Below are 25,673 nucleotides of genomic sequence, written 5' to 3'. Positions count from 1 at the left end.
TTAATAGGCACGGCAGACATCGAAATGCTGTTTAAGAAGATGTCACTGTGTGTCCCCTGCATTTTAAGCCATTTCCAGCGGTTCACCTTACACCAGCTCACCATTATGTGCTTGTTTGGGCTTCCTTGTGGTTAAGAGTGGGCTAGAGTTATGAAGTCTTACTGGAATGTAGAGAGTCAAGCCAGTGACCTCGGTCCATGCTGTGTGAGATTGTCAGTATTTACCCTTAAGAACCATTTCTTTTAATAAGGAAAATTAATTTTATAACATTATTTTCAATTTGGGCTTTTATATTTTAGATCTTTTAGAGCTTGAATAATAAGAGAGATAAAGAAGTGCTTACTAAAAATAATGCCTAAAGCTGGTGATTATAAATCAGGGGTTGATTAATGATAGTTTAAACTATAGAATGTTTGGAGAAGGAGTGTACAACTTGCCAAACCATGATTGAAAAGCTCTATTAAAGAATATATAAATTAATTTGGGCTTGGTACTATGCTTAAACTCAGTCAGGATTATTCCCATTTAATTTTGAGTTTTTAAAGTAAAACATGTCAAAATAAACTCTTAGTTGTTCAAGGTGAGCTTCTTGTGTTGGTTTTTATGGCACTGAACAGAACCACCCAAGCTATTCATAAGGTTTATTGGTCTGAGTCTCAAGAGGAAAGAAAAACTAGTGATTTAAATAGGGAAAGTTTAATATGAAGGAGTATTAAGTATAATAGGGGATTGGAGTAATAAGGAGATTGGCTAATAAGAAAGAGAATGCTGAATGATATAAAAATAACAAATATAAGCATTAGCTGCTTCTCCTGGCGCTGAGACAGAGTCCCTATGGAAGAGCCTTCTCCACGCTGTTCTCAGAGAGTGCATGATGTAGCACACCTAATAGTAGAGAAGTCATTGTAGTATCATACCAGTGCCACATGCTAGAAACCTGTGAAACTTGCTGGAAATTCACATTATGCCTTACGAAATACTGAGGAAAGCTGGCTTCTATAGCACCAGTTCCTTTAGCAAAGAGTTGCTGCAGTGCATAATGGCTTCAGGCTCCTTATAGCGTCTCTGTTTGCCACAGACACTTTAGATAATCTTGAATCTACAGGATCACAGGTCCCATGCGGTCAAGCATCTTGTATGCGCCTAAAATTGCTGCAGAGCCTTCTTTTATTCTGTTCCTCCTTCAAAACTAGAAACCTCCCAGGTGACTTTGTAGGTAGGTCAAGGTGTAGCAACTACTCAACTGTAGTGTATGTTGTCTCCAAAATCTAAAAAAGGCCTACCAAACCTTGTGCCTCTTTTTTTCATGCTAGTGTTAGACAAGAGACTGCTTCCTCTATCTTGGGCTGAGATCCAGACCTTGTCAGATAGGGTGTGATGCGGTTCTCAGAATGGTACAGAAGTTGCTGTGGTGCCACGTCAGTGGAACTTACTAGAAATTCACCCTCTGGAACTTGCCAGAATTCTGCCCTCTAAGGTGCTGAAGGAAACCTCTTCATAGGGAGGTTTCTTAGAGGAGGCACTCTGCACAAAATGGCTCTTGAAGGTACTGTTAGTGGTACGTACCCATGGGTACTGCTGGCTGCTGCACACTGCAGCAGAAACCTGGCACTGAGGAAGCTGTGCCCCCTAGGGCAGTGGCACTGTAGAAGTCAGGTTCTGGAGAAACCAGGTTCTGGAGAAGCCTTCGTACCACAGGAGCCTGCTGTGCATGCCCATAGGAACTGGGAAGCAAAACCCTTTCCTCCTGCAATATCTTTACAGTGCCCTCTGCTGACAAAGCTTAACATTGTGCCAGATGCATTTTCACTGTACTGCCAAACAAGGTGAATTCTGAGCTGAAAGGCCAGCAGTTGATAGCTGGCACATAACAGGAATAGCTTAGCTTTCCATTGCAAATTCTTGCTGTTTAAAGTTGTGATTTGACCCCAGCAGTTGACACAAAGCTCTTAAGTGTTCTAAAAGACAGGGCTGCTTGCAGATGCATAGTTTGCATTTGAGAAAGGATGCTCTAGCTGTGGTCTCAGTTGTGGAGCCCACAAATGCCTTTCTGTATGCCATTTTATTAGTTGCCTTTAGAAATAAGACTACATGAATCCCAGGGAGAAGGGTCACCAAATATTATCTTGCTTTACTTTGTGGTCTGTTTTGTTCCCATTTTGCCTAATCTGATGGATGAACCCAGTAAATTACACCTAGTTCACTGCACGCCTTTTTATCCCCTGACAGAGGCAGCCTTGTATGGATTCATTTGTCTCCTAACAGTGTCTCAACTTCTGTTGATAGAGTGAGGAAGTTTTTCTAAATTGTCATATCTGGAGGAATGAGGAGTTCTGTGGGAAACTCAGTCTCCTTAGGTTTAATAATTGAGATGTTTGTAGATCATTATGGAAAACTGAGCCTCCAAAATAGAGGAAAAAAGTAAAGCCTTAGAGTCAAACAGACTCCAGGTTCTGGGACTTGGTCTGTCACTTTGTTACATCATATTGTGTAAATTATTTAATATCACTAGAAGTTGGTTTCTTCATCTGCTAAGGGGAGAATTAGAATTCTACCATTCTTTAAGAGGGTTGTTATGAAGATTATATAAAATCCTGTCTCAAAACAGGATGTGCTAATGCTTTCAGTAAGTGATATTTGTTATTTTCATGCCTGTTCATCTTGGTTCTCTTCAGGATGTGTGCGTGTGTGCATGTGTGTACGTGTGTGTTTGTCTAAGTCATCTAATTTGGCTACCTGAGTCTGGTATTAGTGTGAAATTCAGAAGCTCTCTCCTGCAGCTTGAGATGCCTTCCAGATCTTTGCTTATCCCTTAAGCAAAGGTAAAAGTAGAGGCCAGTTTTGGTCATTTTCTGCTGGCAATAGTGTGGTTTATTCTTATACACAGGACTATTACATTTAAATTAAATCAGCTGCAGAAAATATTAAACTTCTTTAGCCACATGCCCTTTCTGAAGTGACAGTCTCCCCTTCTTCTGTGAATCAGATCTTTTTGTCTCAAATAGCTACCTGTGTCTGTGACTCAATATTAGACACTAAATCAGTCAATTATGGTCTAAGTGAAAGCAGCTAAGCTGAAGAAAGGTGAATTTCATAGCTTTGAAACATAAAAGAGGGAAAATGTAGAAAATTGCTCCCAGTCTCTTCCTTACATCATCAGCGGCAACCTATTTACCTGCTTCTTTTTCTTCAGAATAGGATGTAAACATATGTGCACAAATGAGAGGTGGTTCTTGTCTCTGGCTACCACTCATCTGTTCTAACAAGTTGTGTAAAACCTCTCCCAGAGTTTCCCATGTAGGTTTACTTCTTTACCTCACTTACTTCCCATAGTTTTAGAAGAGAAACTCACTTTAGTGTTGCCAATCTTTGTTTTTAACCTAGCTGTGACATTCATTTTTTTTTAAAAGATCTTTATGGATTTGAAAATTGCACCTTCAATTCAGCTACAGAAACTTGCATTTGCCAGTAAATTTGGGGATAGGAAATAGAGCAGGTAAGTTTTAAAGAGAATCAGAAACTGGAGTGGTATCACTATTCAATTCAAAGTGCTTGTAACTTTTCCTGCAGAAATTTATATTCCACTTGTGTCTGTCAGCTCAAGCTTGTAAAACAAAATAGCATAGCCTGAGTGGCTTAAACAACAGACATTTCTCACATTTCTGTATTCTCGGAAGTCCAAGAGCAAGGTGCTAGCTGATTTAGTTCCTGATGAGAGCCTCCTTGGATTGCAGAAGGCCGTCTTGCCTCCTTGCTATGTCCTCACATGATGGAGAGAGAGAGGGAGGGAGTGAGGCAGGGGGTGGAGGGAGAGACAGACAGACAGACAAGTAAGCTTTCTGGCGTTTCTGAAAAGCCACTAATCCCATCATGAGGGCCCCAACCCATGACCTCATCTATATCTAAGGCTCTGTTTCCAAATATCACATTATGTGGAGGGGGATTAAAGCTTGAATGTATGAATTTTTTATAGGGGGCAGGAGGGACATAACCCCATCCATAGCACCATTTATGTGATTTAGAGAGCTGTCGGGGAGGTGGGCAAATAGGACTAAGGGAGAAAGGTGAGGAGAGAGGATAAGTACCATAGACATGTAGAATACTGTCCCAAATTTAATCAGGCATATGGGTGTGTGTTCTTATCCAGATTAATCAGGGTGGGGGGTTCAATTTTCAGAATGTGGAAGAAGGGAAAGGGTTAGCTTAATATAGGATAATTTGTTTTATCAGTGATCAAATGAGAAAGTTTACTTGAGGTATTTTGCTAACTACAAAGTGAAGTTTAGAAAAGCTAGCATCTTTATAGTACTAAGAATCATGAATTTCAGTGATTCAATACCCAACAAAAAACAGACACCACCACACATCATGTAGCTGTGTGGTAATTTTGATTTTGTCAAAGAAGAGTGAAGGAAAGGTTAAGTTATATTTAAAGCAAGTAGAATCAATTAACTGTAAACAATGAATTTTATAGATGGTTAGAATAATAAAATGTTATATTTACTTACCAAACTAACAAAAATTTCCACTCAATCCATATATTTATTTACTGTTCCTTTTCAATTCCTTTCTCATTTCTCAAATGTCTGATGATGCTGATAACTAGGTAACAGGGAGAGCTAGATCTGCATAAAAATTTTTCATTGGTTGATGGACCATCATTTTTTTTTTCTTTGTGAGGAATGATAAACTCTCAAACTACCTGAATGCTCTCCATCTTGTATGGTATCCTTTCTGTCTGCCTAGTATTTTGTTCCATAGGTACCTAAGTAGGTGATATAAAGGAGAAAGAAATTATGTTGCCAATATTTCATTATATTTCACAAGCAAAATAAATCTCCTTTTCAGTTCCCTGTCACTCCATTTTCAGGTCCTACACTGTATTACTCAAGACTCTGTTTTTTATTACTTCAAATCTTATTACTCTGGTCATCATTAAAATAACCCATCTTCTTTCGTAGTTCAGTTTCAAAATTTTGACCTGCTTGTTTAGTATAACTGACAGTGTGACAGCTTAATTAGTTTAGCAGAGCAACTGTTAAAGTATTTTCAGGACAATGAAAAATAAAACATACTAAGTATTTCAAATTGAGGGGATTTAGTATATGAATTTGTTATACTATCTGATTGATTGTCAAGGGGACACTGAGGTAATCCAGAGATTATTAACTGAAGGAAGCAGCAACATCCCAGAGGAATGAAAATGGTAGTCTTGTCAGAACCTAGGAGCTTAGAGGAAGGGCCCTTTATGGGACTGTTGCTTAGACTTTTGAGAAGGGAGCTATATGTGCAGGTTGGTCGTTAGAAACTCATGAGAGAGTGAGGTGAGACTGTTACTTTGAATATCAAGTGTGCATGCCTGTCTGCTGCTAGCATCTCTAAAGGGCTCTCAGAGACTAGAGATCTGAATGGAGCTAGTGTCTGGAGCCGCACTGATAGAAGGTGAGAGCACCCTCTGACTTACAGAGTGGATTAGAGCTGAAGGACAGTAGATAAGTACTGGCACAAATAATGGTAAAAGGATATATAATTTCTCTAACAATAAAGAATAAAGTGGGGTCATAAATTCCATGAATTTAACGAAAGGCAGGAAAGTAGATATTACAAAGTAAATGTGATAAAAACATATTGGTAACTATAATATTAATAATAACGTTAAATTCCCCTGTTAAATAGTGATTCAGATTGGTCAAAAACTGAAATCTAGGTATATGCATTTAAATGTCACAGAGAAAGAGTGAAAGCAAAGCACAGAAACATTAAAAGAAAAATGCTAATAAAAAGAAAGCAGGTATAAGCAGCTTTTAGAAGTCAACATAGACTTCAAGGCAAAAAACTACATGGGAGAGAGAATTTTGAACAATATAAAAATTTAATTTCTAGAAGATGTAACATTATAAACTCTTATTTATTTAATAATTGGTTTAGAATATATATACAGCAAATGTAAAAAAATTGAAAATGACAAATTCATAATCAGTGTGAGAGATTGACGTCTCAGAGAAATGAACAGTTAGTAATCATAGAGATCAGGGATTGACAAACTGTGGCCCAAGGGCCAAATCTGACCCTGTCCTGTTTTTGGTAAGTAAAGTTTTACTGAAGTACATGCATACTAATTTATTTATGAATTCTGCTTTTTTGCTACAGTTGTAGAGTTGAGTAGTTGCAAGAGACTCTGCAAAGTCTAAAATATTTTCTATCTGGACCTTTACAGAATAAATTTGCCACCCCCTGACATAGATTAGGAAACTGAAAAGACCAGACAGTGAATATTTTGGATTTTGTGGACAAGATGGTCTTTTGCATTTTCTTCTTCTTCTTTTTTAACCCTTTAAATTTGTAAAACCCATTCTTGGCTGGCCTTACAAAAGCTACATGTTAAGTGCCAGTTTGCCAATACCTGATGTAGATAAATGACACAGATAGTAAATTTGTTTTTATATAATATATATTTTAGCACAAGAATGTGTGTGTATATATCTCATATATATGTATGAAAGAAATTTTCTGCACAACGAACCAAGATAAAAATAATCGAGGATATCAATGATTTTCACATCGTAAGTATCAAAGTTAAAAAATATAGAGAGAATGTTTTACTGATACAGGTTAGATAAAATATTAAAAAGCCTATGAATAATTTGAATGAAACAATAAATTTGTTTTTATAAATTAAGAAGTTTTTCAATTTCAATTAAAACTTTTTTCCTAACTACTCAAGGAGCATTTATAAAGTTTAACCATATGTTAGGCAACAGAAAAATGATAAGTTGCAATCACATTTATATTATTTCTGAATATCTTTTTATAGAAGTTAAAGCCTAATAACAGAAGAATAACAAAATCTAAATAATGTTTAAGCTGAAATTCTGCAGAACATAATTGCTGTTTTTTTAAAAAACTTACCAGAATAATTTATTTTAGTTGAACATAATTTTAGATTTTTTATAGTCTTAAACATAATGTAGGGTAAAAAAATAATAAAATCAATTTATTAGGAAATTTTAGAAACTCTTGACTGAACAGAAAATGTTATCTTTAGAAATGAATGACAAATAGCACTTTGTATCAGAATTTGTGGGATGTGTATAAACTGTTACTTAGAGGAAAATGTGTAGCCTTACAGAGATACATTAGAAGATAAGAAAAATTGAAAGTAAATAAATCAGTGGTCTAAATGGAAGACTATTATGTTGTAATTTAAGGATTATAGGTTTTATTTTCATATGCATACAGACTGTAATTCTTGTTCTGATGGTGTTGACTGCAAAGAGTAGCTATAAATTTCCTCAGTGCTTTATCTGCTTTAACACCAGGAATCAAGAGCTTTTATATAGTAACAAATTCTCCTCAATAATATTTATAGTTTTGAATTTGCCACCTTGTCTCTGCTGTTGTTCAGATATGCTTCTTTTGATAACAGGAAACTTGATGGTGTCAGAGAAAATTCGTGTGTGTGTGTGTGTGTGTGTGAAACATTTACATTTCATTAGTGATTAGTGAGCATCTTTTCTTGTTCTTATTGGCCATTTGTATATATTCTTTGGAGAAAATGTGTTAAGTCCTTTGCCCATTTTTTAATTGGATTGGTTTGTTGTTGTTGTTGTTGTTGTTGAGTAGTAATGATTCTTTATGCATTCTGGATTCCTTGTCAGATAGATGATTTGCAAATATTTTCTCTCATTTCGTAAGTTGCCTTTTCACTCTGTTGATAGTATTCAGTGCACAGAAGCTTTTAATTTTGATGAAGTCTAATTTATCTGTGTTTTTCTCTTGTTGTCTGTGCCTTTGATGACATACCCAAGAAACCATTGCCAAATCAGCAGTTACTTTTGTATGCTAAATGCAGTATAGACTAACTATTGTATTTCTTCTTAGCTTTTAAAATTGTGTACACATACTGATTTTCTGTAAATAGTAGCAGGTTTAGAGAAAAATGTCTTGTTACCAAGAGGATAGGCCTATTTGAAAGGAACGATAGAAATACTTAACTAGTATGTGACCAATAGCTGCTAATAACAACCCCACTGGAGTGAGAGAAGTCACTGAAACCCCAGCTGCCATGTTCAGAAAGACAATGAAAAATTCCAAGGGCAATTAAGGGTTCAAAGAGTATATCAAGATTCACATTGAGAGTTAGGTAAGTGGGATACAGAAGTGATGACTCAGAAGCCACCTGGCTTATTTATATAACCATTTGGTAACATTTAAGACCGGAGTAGGAAAGGACGAGAGACTGGCCAACAGGCAAAGAAAGTAAGTATCAAGGACCTGGAAGGCATTATTCTACTATCTCCTCTTTGATTTAGAGTGATCGTCTTTTAACCTTAGCAGCAATGAAGTTAGAAAATATAAAACCAAAGGAGGAAAAATCACTGTTGAAGTACATATTAGAAAAGGGATTGGGGGTAGGGGATAGCTCAAGTGGTAAAGTGCATGCTTAGCATGCACAAGGTCCTGGGTTCAATCCTCAGTATCTCCATTAAAAAATAAACAAACAAACCTAATTACCTCCCCCAAACAAATTTTAAAAAAACAAATAAAAAAAGAAAAGGGGTTTACAAAACTTTGTACAACTTACAGAAAAGATCAAAGCTATCAAAAAGCTGGATGCATATAAAAGGCATAGTTCCCCAAATCTCTGTGTTCTCCTTAGTTTGAAAAAACCTTGAAGTATATAGATTTCTAGAAGAATGACCACCACTTGAGGGTCTTTGAAAAAGACAGTCTCACGCTAGAAGCTATTCCTGTAATAAGCTCTAAAAGTAGATCTAATGCTGTAGGAATCAGATGGACAGATTCTCCTAAAAAATACCCACTCTTAAGCAAATAAGGGACAGTGAGTGGTAGGAGGATCTTGACTGAAAACATTGAGAAATGATTTCAATTAAAAGCTGTCCTTCCTAATATAACTTGAATTATGAACCAGTATTTTATTATGTACTATTATCAGGTTCTGTATTTTAGGGTAATATCTTGATGGTAGATTACCTTACAGATTAGAGTTTTCAGAGCATTTCTCAATTACTTCACTGTTTATTTTATCATTACAATAACCCTGTAACAGATACGATTATCTCTGTTTTGTAGATTGGGAGGGTCAAGTATGAAAAGTGATGAAACGAGTTGTTTCAGGACCATTGGTAAAAAGATTGCCTCCATAGCTCCAGGCCCCAACTCTTGAAGTTCTTCCTAGTTTTCCCATAATTCACCATAATGCTTTATTTTAGGTTCATTTTAGACAAAGTAGGCTTTCATAAATAATTTTGGGAGTATAGCCACTACTTATAACAATGTTTTTAAAAGCAATATGTTGCAATTCTTAAACAATCAACATGAAACAACTTTGGGAAACATAAATTTGCAAAATTGGGCTTCATAAAAATCCAGCCACGCAATATTCAAATTTCTGTTTCTTAAATGTAGAGTCACATGTCTAAATCTGGAATTCAATAAACTAGTAGAGGAGGGAGTGGTCATAACAGGGAAGCAGCAGAATCTAGAGTGAAAGCTTTGTCTGGTGTGACAAGTAAGAGGAATGGGAACTCTAGGTGAGGATGTTGAAGATGAGAAGTTGAAGAAGAAGCTGTCAAGAAATCAGAGACTAAATAAAAGTGAAGGTAATGGGGTGAGAAAGTAGGAGAGATGATAGTGGTAGTTAGCAGTAGAAGATATAGGAGATGTGATGAAAGGCAGATACTGACTTTGGAAGCGGAGAACCGGCAATGCACAGATGACAGAATACCTTTGATGCTTGGGAAGTTGGTGAACCAGGCTCTGAATTCTCCTTCTAGGTAGATCAGTGCTGTTAGCCCAGCAACTTGCAGGAACTGATACTGGGGTTGTGGGGGGAATTGGGTTATTATGCTGTGTAGGGAAAAGCTAAGCTCTGAATAGTATAGTTACTATTGTAGGAACACTGGTAGCCTGTCAAATCTAGCTATATTGTGAAAGCCATCTTATTATATGAAAGGCAATAAACCAGAGCATTTAAATGTTGAACTAAGTATAAAGAATACAGAAATGGTGGTAGATTCAGTACATTATTTCTCTGCCGTATATAATGTCACTGCTCAAAAGTGAAAAAGAGATCAGTGGTTCTCAATTTTGTCTGCTACTGGAATCTTTTGATGCCTGAGTCCCATTCTTCAGAGATTCTTTAGCTTGGGAGAGGCCCAGGTAATTCTAATGTTAAGACAAAACTATGGAACAGGGAATACCTACTACCTAAATGAGACTTCTAGGTCTTCTCTGCTGGGAGAGGTTTTCAGTGAAAGGAGCAGAAATCACCCCCATTCTTAGACCACATACAAGCATAATGAATTTCTTAACTTGAGGAAAGTGGCTTTGGTGATTGAGAAGTCATTTCTATCTAGTATCTACAAGGGATTGTTAACTTTTTACAGGTAATATACTTAGCATTACACTCTGTACTCACATAGTTTTTACGGTGTTGATAATGTATGCCAATTTATTTTGATGATAGAATCAAATTTTCTCCTGACAGGTGTTGTATAATTGACCCTTCTAACACAAGCAGAGTAAGAGTATGTTGGTTGCAGGTGCTTTTGGCATCAGTAGATCAAATCTTTCTGGATATAAAGCTACAATAGAGTGGTTTTCAGATTTTTTGAAACATCAAGTTTTTTTCCTCCATGTAACTGGTACAGTGCTTGAACCATAAGTAACTCCTTAAATCTTGAACCATAAGTAACTCCTTAAATCTTTGGGATGAAAATGACTTTAAATGAAATTTCTGAAAGTATAACTTTTTAGCTGTTTGTAGTGCTTTATTTGGATAAACAGATAAGTTTTTTTTTGTGACAGGTAGTATTAATTGTTTTGTATAATTAAGTAGAATTTTATTTTACAAGTACAAGCTTAAGTAAAAAAGAGCCAAATATTCTGTTATTACATTCTTAGAGAGCTTATTCTGAGGAAGGCTTATTTTGAGGAAGCGTCTGTGAATCTTTTCTCAATATTCTAATGGTACTGTTGTCACGAATTAAATAATTAAGACTGAATTTCTAAATCAGAAAAATCTTTTGTTAAGATATGGCAGGGATTTAGATTTTTAAAAACCAGTTCAGTACTATATTGAATATAGAATTTATTATCTTTTCTGAGCAAGTGATTTCACTTTCTGGTCTGAATATTACCAAAATATAATCCACAGATAAATTTTATATAGAGTCAGGGTGGTCATTAGGTACAAAGAAATACTGTTGCTGAATAACTGATTTTATGTGTTAAGATATTTAAAGAAATGTAGTGTGAGAGGTTAAGTTTTACCATTCTTTGTACTAAGTATTTCATTTTACAGAGTGTAATGTGAAATCAGTTTACTTGTCAAAATTGTCTCCTAAGATTTTGGTATTGTTTCTACAGTAGGTAAATATTTCTAGAGTTGGATTGAAGGAGTGGCATGACAAGTACAGCTGTTGAGATGGGTGATGAATGACATTAAAGTGCACTTCAGTTTGTATAGGGTTAATGCTCATTAAATATCTGATTCTGAGGAAAAAAGAGTAATTGAATGGTCCTAATGCAGAATAAAGCACATGTTAAGACTTAATGAATGGTTGAATTGCCTAAAACATTCATTTAAAAAGTCCAAAAGCCACAATTAAGTAAGAGCAGTATTTGTGTTAGATAACATTAAAATACAGCCTTTTTAACTTTCTAGCAGCCACATTTCTGGTGTTGAAGAGAGACTCCATTCAGAAATGAATAACCTCTCTCCTGGAGTAGTCTTGAAGGGGCCTTGAGTACAGCCCAACAGTTGAACTGTGATAAAGTGCCAGAAAGATTTTCTGTTGATCTAATTTTAAAAAGAGATTGATCATATTGTCTTTTTTTTTTTAATTGAAATATACTCAGTTTACAATGTGTCAGTTTTTGGTGTACACCATGTTTCAGTCATACATATGCATACATATATTCGTTTTCATATTCTTTATAGGTTACTACAAGATACTGAACATAGTTCACTGTGCTATACAGAAGAAATTTGTTTTTTATGTATTTTGTATATGGTAGTTAGTAATTTGTAAATCTCAAACTCCCAATTTATCCCTTCCCACCCCCTTTTCCCCTGGTAACTGTAAGTTTGTTTACTATGTCTGTAAGTCTTTTGCTATTTTGTAGATAAGTTCATTAGCATCTTCTTTTTTCTTTTGTTCTTAGATTCCACATGAATAATATCATATGGTATTTTTCTTTCTCTTTCTGGCTTACTTCACTTAGAATGGCAATCTTCAGATCCATACATGTTGCTGCAAATGCATTATTTTATTCTTTTTTTATGACTGAGTAGTATTCCATTGCATAAACATACCACAGCTTCTTTATCCAGTCATCTGTCCATGGATATTTAGGTTGTTTCCATGTCTTGGCTATTGTATGTAGTGCTCTGTAAACATTGGAGTGCATGTATCTTTTCTAATTTGAGTTCCCTTCAAATATATGCCCAGGAATGGGATTGCTAGATCATATGGTAAATCTGTTTTTAGTTTTTTAAGGAATCTTAATACTATCTTCCGTAATAGCTGCACCAAACTCCATTCCCATTAGCAGTTAAGAGGGTTCTCTTTGCTCCACATCCTCTCCAGAATTTAACATTTGTGGACTTTTTAATGATGGCTGTTCTGACTGGTGTGAGGTGATACCTTATGGTAGTTTCAATTTGCATTTCTCTGATAATTAGCGGTAATTGAGCATTTTTTAATGTGCCTGTTGGCCATTTGTATGTCTTCATTGCAGAATTGCTTGTTTAGGTCTTCTGCCCATTTTTGGATTGGGTTGTTTGTTTTCTTATTAAGTTGTATGAGCTGTTTATATATTTTGGAAATTAAGCCTTTGTCAGTCTCATCTTTTGCAAATATTTTCTCCCATTCCGTAGGTTGTCTTTTTGTTTTGCTTATGGTTTCCTTGGCTGTGCAAAAGCTTATTGGTGCAGCCACTGTGGAAAACAGTATGGAGATTCCTCAAAAAACTAGGAATAGACTTACCATATGACCCAGGAATCCTGCTCCTGGGCGTATATCCAGAAGGAACCCTGCTTCAAAATGACACCTGCACCCCAGTGTTCATAGCAGCAATATTTACAACAGCCAAGACATGGAAACAGCCTAAATGTCCATCAACAGATGTCTGGATAAAGAAGATGTGGTATATTTATATGGTGGAATACTATTCAGCCATAAAAACTGACAACGCCATTTGCAGCAACATGGATGTTCTTGGAGAATGTCATTCTAAGTGAAGTAAGCCAGAAAGAGAAAGAAAAATACCATATGAGATCACTTATATGTGGAATCTAAAACAAACAAACAAACAAACAAAAAAACCCCATAAATACAAAACAGAAACAGACTCATAGACATAGAATACAAACTTGTGGTTACCAGGGGGACGGGGAGGTGGGAAGGGACAGACTGGGATTTCAAAATGCAGAATAGATAAACAAGATTGTACTGTGTAGCACAGGGAAATATATACAGGATCTTGTGGTGGCTCACAGTGAAAGAGAATGTAACAATGAATGTATGTATGTTCATGTATAACTGAAAAATTGTGCTCTACACTGGAATTTGACACAACATTATAAAATGACTATAACTCAATAAAAAATAAAGTTAAAAAAAAAGCTTATAACTTTAATTAGGTCCCATTTGTTTATTTTTTCTCTTGTTTCTAGTGCCTGGGTAGACTGCCTTAGGAGAACATGGCTAAGATTTATGTCATAATGTTTTGCCTGTATTTTCTTCTAAGAAGCTTATAGTGTCTTATGTTTAAGTCGTTAAGACATTTTGAGTTTATTTTTGTGTATGGTGTGAAGGAGTATTCTAACTTCATTGATTTACATACATCTGTCCAGTTATCCCGACACCATTAACTGAAGAGACTGTCTTTACTCCATTTTATGTTCTTTGCTCGGTTGTCAAAGATTAATTGACCGTAAGTGTGTGGGTTTATTTCTAGGCACTCTGTTCTGTTCCATTGATCCATATGTCTTTTTTTGTACCAATACCATGCTGCTTTGATTACTGTAGTTCTGTAGTATTGTCTGAAATCTGGGAGGGTTATCCCTCCATCTTCATTCTTTTTCTTCAGTATTGCTTTGGCAATTCTGGGTCTTTTGTGGTTCTATATAAATTTTAGAATTATTCTAGTTATGTGAAAAATGTCCTGGGTAATTTGATAGGGATCACATTAAATTTGTAGATTGCTTTGGGTAGTATGGCCATTTATCAATATTAATACTTGCAATCCAAGAGCATGGGATATCTTTTCATTTCTTTAAGTCAACTTTAATTTCCTTAATCAGTGTTTTGTAGTTCTCGTATACATCTTTCACCTCATTTATTTCTAGGTACTATACTTTTTGCATGCGACTTTAAAAGGGATTGTTTCTTTACTTTATTTTTCTGATATTTTATTGGTAATGTAAAGAAATGCTACTGACTCCTGTATGTTAATCTTGTATCCTGCTACCTTGCTGAATTCTTTTATCAGCTCTAGGAGTTTTTATGTGGAGCTTTTAGGGTTTTCTATATACGTGTCATCCACATACAGTGACAATTTTACTTCTCTTCCAGTTTAGATCCATTTTATTTCTTTTTCTTGCCTGATTGCTAGGGCTAGGACTTCAAATAGTATGTTGAATAGAAATGGTGAGAGTGGGCATCATTGTCGTATTCCAGATTTTAGGGGGAAGATTTTCAGCTTTTCACTGTTGAGTATTATGCTGGCTGTGGATTTGTCATAAATAGCTTTTATTATGTTGAAATATGTTCCCTGTATACCCATTTTGGTAAGCTTCTTTGTCATAAGTGGGTGTTGAATTTTACAAAATTCTTTTTCTGCATTTATTAAGATCACATGATTTTTATCTTTCTTTTGTTGATGTGGTATATCATATTGATTGATTTGATTGATTTGCATATGTTGAACCATCCTTGTGTCCCTGGGATGAATCCAGCTTGAACAATGTATGATACTGTTTATGTGTGGTTGGATTCTGTTTGCTAATATTTTGTTGAGGATTTTTGCATCTGTGTTCATCAGTGATACTGGCCTTCAGTTTTCTTTTTGGAGTGTCTTTGGTTTTGGTATCAGGGTGATGGTGGCTTCATAGAATGAGTTTGGGAGTATTCCCTCCTCTTCAGTATTTTGAAAGAGTTTGAGAAGGATCAATAGGAGTTCTTCTTTGTATGTTTGTTTGAATTCCCCAGTGAAGCTTTCTGGTCCTGGACTTTTGTTTGCAGGGATGTTGTTTTTTAATTGCTGATTCTGTTTCACTTCTAGTGATTGGTGTGTTCAAATGATCTATTTCTTTCTTCTTTCTTCTTTTTTTCCCAAATGATCTATTTCTTTTTGATTCAGTCTTGGTGGACTGTATCTTTTTAGAAACTTGTTCATTTCTCCTAGGTTGTTGCATTTGTTGCCGTATAGTTGTCCGTAGGTTTTTTGTATTTCTGTGTTGTTGGTTGTAATTTCTCCATTTTCTTTTCTTATTTTGTTTATTTGTGTCCTGTCTCTTTTCTTCTTGGTGAGCCTGGCCAGAGGTTTATCGATTTTGTTTACTCTTTCAAAAAACCAGCTCTTGGTTTGATTGATTTTTTCTGTTGTTTTTTAAATCTCTATTTTATTTATATAATCCCTGATCTTTATTATTTCTCTCCTGCTGACTTTAGGTTTTGTTCTTTCTTCTTTATCTAATTCTTTTAGGTGGTAGGTTAGGTTGTTTATTTGAGAACATTCTTATTTTTTGAGGAAGGCCTATATCTCTTTGAACTTCCCTCTTAGGACTGCTTTTGCTGCATCCCATAGATATTGTTGTGTGGTTGTGTTTTCATTGTTTTTTTGTCTCAAAGTATTTTTTAAATTTCTTCTTTGATTTCAACATTGACCTATTGGTTTTTTAGTAGCATGTTATTGAGTCTCCATGCAGTTGTTTTTTTCTCATTTGTTTTTCTGTGGTTGATTTCTAGTTTCATGCCATTGTGGTCAGGAAAGATATTTGAAGTAAATTCTGTCCTCTTAAATTTGTTGAGGCTTTTTTTGTGCCCAAATATGTGGTCTATCCTAGAGAATGTTCCATGAGTACTTGAAAAGAATGTATATTCTTTTTTGGGGGGATATAATGTTCTAAAAATAGCAACCAAGTCCACGTGGTTTATTGTGTTATTTAGTTATCTCTGTTGCCTTATTTATTTTCTGTCTGGAAGATCTGTCCGTTGGTGTTAGTGGGGTGTTAAAGTCTAGTATTACTGTGTTCCCATTAATTTCCCCTTTTATGTTTGTTAGTATTTGTTTTTACATATTTAGGCGCTCCTATATTGGGTGCATACGTGTTAATGAGTGTAATATCCTCATCTTGTATTGCATTTTTGATCACTATATTGTGTTTTTGTTTATCTTTCTTTATGGCTTTTGTTTTGAAGTTTTGTCTGATATGAGTATTGCTACTCCTGCTTTCTTGTCATTTCCATTTGCATGAAAAATCTTTTTCCAACCTGTCACTTTCAGTCAATGTGTGTCTTTAACCCTAAAGTTGGTCTCTTGTAGGAAGCATATGGTAGCCTCTTGTTTTATTATATATCCTGCCACTCTGTGTCTTTTGATTGGACCTTTTAGTCCATTGACATCTACGGTAATTATTGATAGATGTGTGTTGTTGCCATTTTGAACTTTGTTTTCTAGTTGATTCGGTATTCCTTCTTTGTTCCTTTTGTTTTTGTTTTTCTTTTTGTGGTTTGATCATTTTCTTTTGTATTAGCTTGATTTCTTTTTGGGTTTTTTGGCTCCATTGTATACTTTTGATTTGTGGTTACCCTGTTTTTCAAGTGTGTTAACTCATTACTGTATCTATCTACTATAGACTGATAGTCATATAGTCTCAAACACATCCTAAAAAGAAAAAAAAAACCCTACATTTTCTTGTTCCCCTCTTCCACCTTTTATGATTTTGATGTCCTCTTACATCTTCATGTTTATTCTCTTGCAGCTCATTGTAGTATCACATTTCCAATTATGTTTTTCTCATTTCTATAACTTCCTACTTCTTTTCTATTTAGAGTAGACCTTTCAGTATTTTTTAGGATAGATTTAGTATTGCTGGGTTCTTTTAGTTTTTTGTTGTCTGTGAAATCATTATCTCTCCTTCTCTTTAAAAGGATAGACTTGCTGGATAGAGTATCCTAGGTTGCAGCTTTTTCTCATTCAGGACTTCAAATATATTTTGCTGCTCCCTTCTGTCCAGCAGTGGTTGTGTAGAGAAGTCAACTGAAAGCCTTATGGGGGTTCTCTTGTAAGTAACTCTTTGTTTTTCTCTTGCTAACTTTAGAATCATTTATCTTTAACTTTGGCCATCTTAATTATATGTCTTGGTGTGGTTCTGTTTGAGGTCTTCTTGTTTGGGACCCTCGGTGCTTCCTGTACGTAGATATGTTTTCTTCTTTAGGTTTGAGAACTTTTCAGGCATGATTTCTTCAAATACCTTTTCAATCCCCTTTTCTCTTCTCTTTCTGGGACTCCTATTATATGTAGATTTATATTATAATATAGGTCCCTTGTATTGCTTTCATTGGTTTTTACTTGCTTTTCTGTCTGCTGTTCTGATTGGGTGACTTCTGTTATCCTGTCTTCTAAGCAATTTATTCGTTCTTTTGTATTAGCCAGTCTGCTTTTTACTGCCTTTATCTCGGCTCTTATCTCAGCCATCGAGTTTTCTGATTTTAATTGGCTCTTCTTTATAGTTCCTATTTCTTTTTTTTTTTTTATATATATAGCATTCTGCATTTCTATTCATAGTCTCTCTTACTTCCTTCAGTGCTTTTATCACCCCCTTTTTGAAGTCATGTTAGTAGACTGTCAAGGTCTATTTCATTGATTGTTCTTTCAGGGGGCTTCTCTTGTTCTTTTATTTGGAATTGTTTCCTCTGCTTCTTCATTTTACTTAAATTTATGAATGTAGGAGTAACCGTTATCTACTGTGGTCTTCAAGGGCTGGTTTTGTTGCTGCTGCTGCTGCTGCTGTTGTTGTTGTTGTTGTTGTTGTTGTTGAAGTGGGAACGTTCCTGTGTAGACTGTGCATGTCTAATAATTTTGTTGTGAGTGATTGCCATGTCTTTCTTCCATGTGTGTTGGCTGTTATTCCTTTGGTTGAGGGTGTAGTTGGTGTTTTGGTGATCAGAGCCTGCCCTGGTTGTTGTTGTTGAGCGGGGACTTGTTTTTTGTTCTGTGGTTGTCACAGCCCAGACAGGGGCCACAGCTGCTCCCCAGTTGTTTGAATAGGCTTCCAGACCTGTTTCTGAGCTGTAGTGTGTGGTGGGCAGGGTTGGAGCACTTCAGTTGGGAAAAAGAGCTGCTGAGTATACCTCCACAGGAGATGTTCACGGGGAAGTGCCCTCTGTGGTGTTGTGTGTCATTTGTTATGTGGGCTTACAAAGTACTCCTTGTTAATGCTGTCCTTGTGTCTGCCTTAGCCATAGGAATGTCAGCAGCCCAGTCTGGTGTCCCTCAGGTTCTATGCCTGCAGAGCCACCAGTGTAGATCTGCCAACTTCAGGCACTAGGACCTGCTGTAGTGAGTGTGCAGTCACACACCTGGATCTGTGGTGCGCCACAGGGTCAGTGCAGACCCAAGCCCCGCATTTGTGTATGGTACACAGGCCTCCTGTAAATGCTGAACCTGCCCCCACCATGCCTCAGAACTCCACTCGTTGTTTGTTCATCTTAGAGGCATGAGTCCAGAAAGGCACCAGTGGAGCCAATCTGCCCCTCTCTGCCTGGAGTTGTAATCAAATCTCAGACCTGCCTGTGAAGTTGCAGGGCCCCTGGGTGTGGATTCAGGTTTTAGCCCTGCCTCCACCCAGGAGTTGTCCACCAGCAATTGTGATGACTGTGACTGAGCCCTGCCTCTCTTCTCAGGAGAACGTGCCAACAGTGGTGCCTAGGAAGCCCTCTAGGCTAGCGGAGACAGTGGCTATGGCCCTGCTGTGTTGTGCCCCTCCCCTCCATGCACACCAGCAGTGTTGCTTTTCTATGGGGCTCCCAGCTGTTATGTTCTGTACACACTCCCAGCCACAGCCCATACCACACTCCAGCCCCCTGAAGCTGTCTCTAATCAGTCAGCCTCAGCCCCCTCCCTGGGCTCCTCATAACAGCTTGCCCCAGCCCACCCCCATCAACTTGTGGCTAGGGCTGGGGATCATAGGGACCCTTTATGTTGCCTTCTCTCAATTCTGCCTGCCAAACGGCTGCTGTTTTCTCCTCTGAGCCTTGGGAGCTCCCCCTCTGTTCCCACTGACCTCCCGGCTGGAGAGGGTGTGAACGCTTCTCCTCCTTTGCTATTCCCTCTCTGCAGAACAGGTCCTGCACTGATTCCTTTTTTTCCGCTACTGGTTTTTGTGAGGCATCTTCTTGTATTTTGAAGTAAGAGGTATTCTGCCAAAGTTCTGTAGATGTTCTGTGCAAATTGATGGTCTGTAGATGTGATTCTTGGTGTATTCATGGGAAGGGGTGAGCTGTGAGTCCTTTTACTTTGTCATCTTGGTGCTCCCCCCAGTCATATAGTCTTCACATTATTTTTTTTTAAGGTAAAGAGCTCCACCCCCATATCCAAAATATAAACCGTGAGAAAGAATTCTTAGTTTGCCACAGTATAAAGGCTGCATTATAGGCAGTGAAGTTTCTTTTTAGAAAGAGAGACCTGGCTGTGACTCCCAGTTCTACCATTTATTAATTATGAGATCTTGGATAAGTTAAACCTCTCTCCAAGTAGAATTTTGCCATCTATTAAGTGGAAACAACAATACTTACATCATAGGACGATGTGAGGATTAAATCAAATAGTAGATGCAAAGGCCTTGACAAATGCTGATGCTCAATAAATGTTCATTGCATTGTCTATGTTCATTGCATATGTCTTTGTAATATTTAACACTTTTTTTAAAGTTGAAAATTAATTTTAGGGAATGAATTTTTATCTACCCTTGCATTGCATTTCAATATCATGTTTCTCGGACTTTTTGTAAACTCTTTAATACCAGTTTATAACTATATTCATCATTACTGGAAACTAGACCTTGCTACATAGATGTTTTCATTTTATCACTTAATACTGTTAAAATTTTTATTGGTTTGACTGTCGCTGTATTTATTATCCTGGAAAAATTATATGAAATAAAAAACCTCACATCTCAGGCAAAGCTGATACATACAGTGGTTCAGAAATCCCAAGGTAATTACTCAGAAAGCCATGGTAATAACCTTGATGCTATCTAAAAACACAGGTTCATCTGTGAACTTTTCCAGAAATCGTTCATTAATGTTAACCGTCAAGTAAACATTATAGTACAGAAAATGGAAATAGCCTGTGTAGTGGGCACATGTTATTTAGTTTTTTGAGAAGTAGTCCCCATTTTGTTATGATTTATTTGGAAAAAAATTCCAAGTGTTAAAACAGATCATTAGTTTCTGGTTTATGTATACCATCTTTTTATTTTGTGAGGTATATTATGGCCTCCCACTGGTTCTTCTCTACCACCTTCTAACTCTTCTTTTTGCCACTTATTCGTTGCTATGTATAATCCTCAGAAAAAGAAATTATAGGTGATATTAATCCATTGTTGTTACTTTTTGTTGGTAACTGTTTTAGTGGAATTCAAAATGAAAGCATTTGAAAATCATACCTGAAATGATGACCTGGTATTTCTGCAAAGGTTATTTATTTTTGCCCTGTCTTACTGTAGATCAGTATCATAAAACATTTATTTTGATAGGCGAAATATTTTTTGCTAACTGTATCAAATAAAACAAGAATTGTTCTGCTTGAAGACAGGAGTAGGAGAAGGGATTGGAGGAGAGATGATGCACTATCTATTAGTATTGGGTAGATTAATTGTATTTTGTTTTAGCCAAAGCTTGATTCAGATTTATCCCAAGTCATCTATTAGAGCCATTCTTTGGATTAGAGAGACTTTGATTTATAATGTACATACTTTTAATTTATTAGATGAGCCATGTCATTAGGAGTAAACAATTCTGCCAATGATTGAGTAGTAGTAAGACAACCCTAATGAGAATCTGTCTGGGGAGAAATTATTGTTTTTCATCTTTGATGTTTATCATCTTGCTAGATATTTATGAGAATGAAAAATTATAAGAAATTAAATGATCTGCAGAAAAATGCCTGTGCTATGTTCCCAGTGTTATGGCTGACAGCAAAAGGTGGACCTAATAACAAAGAGGAGCTAGGAGTCTATATAGATTTATTGTGGTAAATAGGATTTATATAGTTTGAATACTCCTCAAGCCTGTTTGTAAAGGCATGTTATTGAATATACTTTTTTCCTATGTATCAGTTTTACTGTTAAGATGATCTGTTTGAATTAATAGCCAGATTTTCTTAGAAGGCCATCATTCCCACAGTACTTGGATGCCTGATATTTGTAGAGTGTATCCTGTGTGCTTAGGTACAAAGGGTTTATTTGAAAAAGGCTACCTCACAAAGTTTAAGGAAGATGGTCATTATCCTTAACAACTGCCAACTTTGTGCTTAATCCATTTATTTCTCTGAGAAGATTAAATATTCCAAAGTTTATGTGATATGTATTCTGAGCTCCTAAAGAGGCTTAGTCCTAGAATCAGGGAACTTGCCTTCTACTGTTTATTTGCTTACCTGTATATTTTGATTCCATGGTAGTTATAGTGCTTGTAGGATCTCTGGATGTTAATGGACCTTCTTGAACGGTCTGTTTCTAGGTCTGCAACCTCTGGATCAGGTTACTTTTGCATCCTATCCTTGAACTCTCTCACCCTTTCTGTCTCCTTACTCTCTGGAAATTTAGGTAACATGGCTTTCCTAAAAGTCCTTTGAAGTGGATATTATTAGTTTTTTTAACTTTCTTTATATCTTGGGAGGCAGGCTCAGCATTGTTCTGGTCTTCATTTCTCTCTCTCAGTCCTTGACCTATGACTCATGTAGCAAATGCATATACAGCTTTCCTTATTGCTATCATCACTGATTTTCCAGAGTAAATTTCCACATTCTTTAAGGATTTTAGCATTTGGTGCACAATTTACTTTTCCATTTTACTTTCTGGATCTACCATGAGAATGTCTAGCATTCATTTTTGCCACATCAAACTGTTGCTGTGGGCTCCTGGATTAACCCTCCTTTCTTCTCTTTTTTTATTTTCCCAGAGCAACCATATATGAACATATATTGAGCAACCCATATGGATACAGTCTTAACTTGCACTGTTTAATACAGTAGCCAGAAGAGCCACCTGTGGCTTTGAGCACTGGAAATAGCTAGTGCAAATTGACATGTAGTATAAAATATAAAATACAGTTGTCCCTTGGTATCCGCATGGGATTGGTTCCACGACCACCCCCATCTCAGCTACCAAAATCTAGTTATGCTTAATTCTCTTATATAAAATGGCATAATATTTGAATGTAACCTATGCACATCCTCCCATTTACAGGCATACTGTGGAGATACTGTAGGTTCAGTTCCAGAGCACCACAGTAAAGTTGAATATCTCAATAAAGCAAGTTGCATCAATTTGATTTCTCAGTGCATATAAAAGTTGTATTTACACTTTAGTAAATGTATGCAAAAGCATTGTGTCTAAAAAAAGTACTTACCTTAATTGAGAAATACTCTATTGCTAAAAATGTTAACCATCATCTGATGGTGCAGGATTGCCACTGTCAGTTTTAATAATATAATAGCCAGTTATTTTACCAGCAAAAGCAGGTTTATTCGGGAATAGCCAATGGCCAGTGGCATTGCAGTTTGGAAAATGTGCGTTAATGGTGTACCAATCGGCAAATTCAAAGAACAAGGAAGGGGGATTTACTTTTTATAGGGGAAAAGGGGGAGTTGGGAAGGGCTGTGATAACCAAGGAGTCCACTGGAGGAATCTGGGAGTCCAAAGTATGGAGGCTTCTCATCAGTTGGGCTACTCTACTCTGATTGGCTGGACTGTTGTGGGGAGAGAGGTATTTTCTTTCTGCTGGATAGTAAAGTAGAGGCACCTGTTTGTTGGAGTGGAGGCTTGTGTCTCTTCGTGTTTGGAGCAGTTGATGATGCTTGGCAGGACATGAGAGCTCCCCCAAATGGCCTGTCCTGACTCCAGTTTTAGCTGAAATTTCTTTAGTTCCATACCACAGACCTTAAATTGGGAAAAATAGCAGTATCTTTGAAATGCAGTAAAGTGAAGCACAGTAAAATGAGATATGCCTGTACTTTAAATCATTTCTAGATTACTTAATAATACCTAATACAATGTAAATGCTATGTAGATAGTTGTAAATACAATTTAAATGCCATATAAATAGTTGCTAGCCTGCAGCAAATTCAAGTTTTGCTTTTTGGAACTTTCTGGAGTTTTTTTCTGAGTATTTTCGATCCATGCTTAGTTGAATCTGTGGATGTGGAATCAGTAGATACTGAGGGCTGACTGTATACCAGATGTCTCAGGTTTTATTATTGACTCCAAGTTGAAATTTTTGGTATATTGGGTTAAATAATATATATTACTAAAATTAATTTTACCTCTTTATTTTTACTTTTTCTAATGTGGATACCAGAAATTTTTAAGTTACTTTTGTGGCTTGTATTTTATTTCTGTTGAAGAGTGCTAGTCTACATCTAGTTTCTCCCAAGAACTGCTCTGCGTTTGAACTTGAAGTCTGCAGTTTCTCTGATCACAGCTTCCTACATCCATCCACCTTTCCCATGTTTAGTCCTGTTGTACCTGTTTTGCATCCTGTGACCCTTTAATTCTTTCATCCCTTTCCATTCTAGATGTGAGAAGCCTCTTGCTTTCACATTTCTCTTGTTTAGCCTCCTTGATCTTATCATTAGTCATCATTAACCCTTAGTTCCCTTTTTTCCCTCAGTTCTGTAGTTTGCCAATTCCCATCCCTGAATCAGTCTAACCAAGCAAGTGTTTTCCTCTTTTCCAGCTAGAAGGATGAAGGGTTCTACTGTAGAGATTAAAATGCCTTTGCTGATGTACTTTATTAAGAATTTATGATTTCTTAGTATAGTTAGACAAAGCTTTACTAAGCTGTAACTTGGCTGTTTGGTAATCCTATTAATCATCATGAACTGACTTGTGAACTCAGTTATGTCCTGCACTGTACTTTGATTTGCACCAGGTTGACCACTAACAGCCTATCAGGCTCTATACATTGTATAGCTTCTGAAGTTATGCATTGTGTTAGTCTAGCTTCTCCATTTTTAATTCTTCCACTTACTTTTTTTTTAAAGCACCTATAGTTTTAATAATTATTATGAATATATAATTGTATAAAAATTGAGTATGTTACATGTTCAGTTTGAAAGAATAATAAATAAAATAACTACCACTCACCTTAAAAAATAAGTTATCAATAACTTTGAAACCCTCAAATGTGCTCTTCCTTTAAGCCACACCCCCCTCCTTTCTCTCTATAGGTAACCATTATCCGGAGTATTATGTTAATTGATATTTTGTTTCACTACTTGTTTTTGTTTCCCTATACTTTCACTGGTATCAGCAGATTGAAATTCACATTCTGAATTAACCAGGGCAAGTTACTTTATTTCCTCTGAACCTGTTTTCTTATTTTAAAAATGATTTACTTCAGGGAGGTTTTGTACAGTTAAAGTAGGTATGTGCCTGGTAAACAGACTTTAAAAAGGGAGTTTAAGACTCTAAGTAAAGGGAGTTTATGCCCCATCCTTCAGAGACTACATCAAGAATGTCTGTTTCAAATAATTTTTCGTTATTTGGTCTTGAACACTAGGTGATCTCATCTACTGTGGTGGCAAAAAGTTGGTTTTACATTGTTGATTGCTAGATCGTAACTCTGGTCTAATTACTCTGTACACTTTTATATCTAGGGTTTTCTTTGACAGCTAAAAGTCAGCATAATACAGTTGAATTTATCACTTTTTCATCCAAAGCAAAGAAAATAGCTAATGCAAAGACATTAAGAGAAAATAAACTTGGTATATTTGAGGGAAATAAATAAGGCCAGTGTAGGGGAGGGTATAGCTCAGGGGTAGAGCGCATGCCTTAGCATGCACGAGGTCCTGAGTTCAATCCCCAGTACCTCCATTAAATAAGTAAATAAATAAAGCCTAATAAGGCCAGTGTGGCAGGAGAGTAATGGGGTATGAGGTGAGGTCCCAGGGGTAGCCTGGGGTCCAATCATTTTTGGCCCTTTATGCATCCTGAGCTACCCAATCCTCAGACCTTGGTGCATCAATTTCCTTACCCCTTATATCTAGTTACTTGGAAAGTCCTGGTATTTCAGTATACTAATTATCTCTGAAATATGCCTCCTTTGTCTAGTTTTATTACTTTAGACAAATCCTTATCATCATGTACCTAGACTATTATGAAGCCCCCTAAGTGGTATCCCTGACACATACCCTTTTTCCAGGACTCCATATTATTGTAATAGTCCATTTCATTTAACAAATCCACTGATATTGCTGACCTGTCCAACATATCCTGTGGTTCCTTTTAAGGAAAAATCCTTACTTACCTTGACACATCTTTTTAGTTCAGCTTTAATTTCAATTCTGTGGCCACACTCTGGCTCACCCAGCCCTGTGCTCTGCCATCATTGACCTTTTCAGAGTTCAGCAGACTTTTC

At 36.4% G+C, this 25,673-nt stretch overlaps 1 protein-coding gene across 12 annotated transcripts in view; it reads left to right on the top strand.

The window, feature by feature from the left end:
• The window catches only part of EIF4G3 (eukaryotic translation initiation factor 4 gamma 3), a 319,236-nt gene that overhangs the window by 126,671 nt on the left and 166,892 nt on the right, over nucleotides 1–25,673 (top strand). The window lies entirely within an intron of this gene.

Source organism: Camelus ferus, chromosome 13, assembly GCF_009834535.1.
Source record: "Camelus ferus isolate YT-003-E chromosome 13, BCGSAC_Cfer_1.0, whole genome shotgun sequence".
Classification (NCBI taxonomy): Eukaryota; Metazoa; Chordata; class Mammalia; order Artiodactyla; family Camelidae; genus Camelus; species Camelus ferus.
The sequence above is the reverse complement of the archived record's forward strand: the minus strand, read 5'-3'. Positions and strand labels throughout refer to the sequence as shown.